The sequence below is a fragment of the Marmota marmota genome, unplaced genomic scaffold (assembly GCF_001458135.2).
Source record: "Marmota marmota marmota unplaced genomic scaffold, marMar, whole genome shotgun sequence".
NCBI classification, from domain to species: domain Eukaryota; kingdom Metazoa; phylum Chordata; class Mammalia; order Rodentia; family Sciuridae; genus Marmota; species Marmota marmota.
The window spans coordinates 13,092,334-13,092,922 of record NW_026000068.1 but is presented as its reverse complement, the minus strand read 5'-3'; positions in this window follow the sequence as shown (position 1 = coordinate 13,092,922).

Below are 589 nucleotides of genomic sequence, written 5' to 3'. Positions count from 1 at the left end.
AGAGGTGGGGAGGGGGGAGGGTGGAGGATGGGAAAGGCAGCGGAGCACAACAGACACTAGTATGGCAATATGTAAATCAATGGATGTGTAACTGATGTGATTCTGCAATCTGTGTATGGGGTGAAGGTGGGAGTTCATAACCCACTTGAATCAAAGTGTGGAATATGATATGTCAAGAAATTTGTAATGTTTTGAACAACCCACAATAAAAAATAAAAAAAAAAGATGAGGAAACTGAGGCTGATTACTCTGCCCAAGGTCACCTTGCTTAATCAGCAGGGAAAACCAACTCAGGCAAGAAATCTGGGGCTCGGAAACACTCATCCCTGCCGGGCGGCACTCATTACACCATAATCCCAGGAGGATCACAAGTTCAAAGCCAGCTTTAGCAACTTAGCAAGATCCTGTCTCAGAGTAAACAATAAAATGTGTTGGGGATGTGGCTCCATGGTTAAGTGCCCCTGGGTTCAATCCCTGATTATCAAAGGAGGAAAAAAAAAGAAACACTAATCCCCACCTAGGTTTATAAGGATCTGGGAAGGAGCAGGACATTTTTCATAAGGAACCCAGGGATTCATAGCGGGAGGAT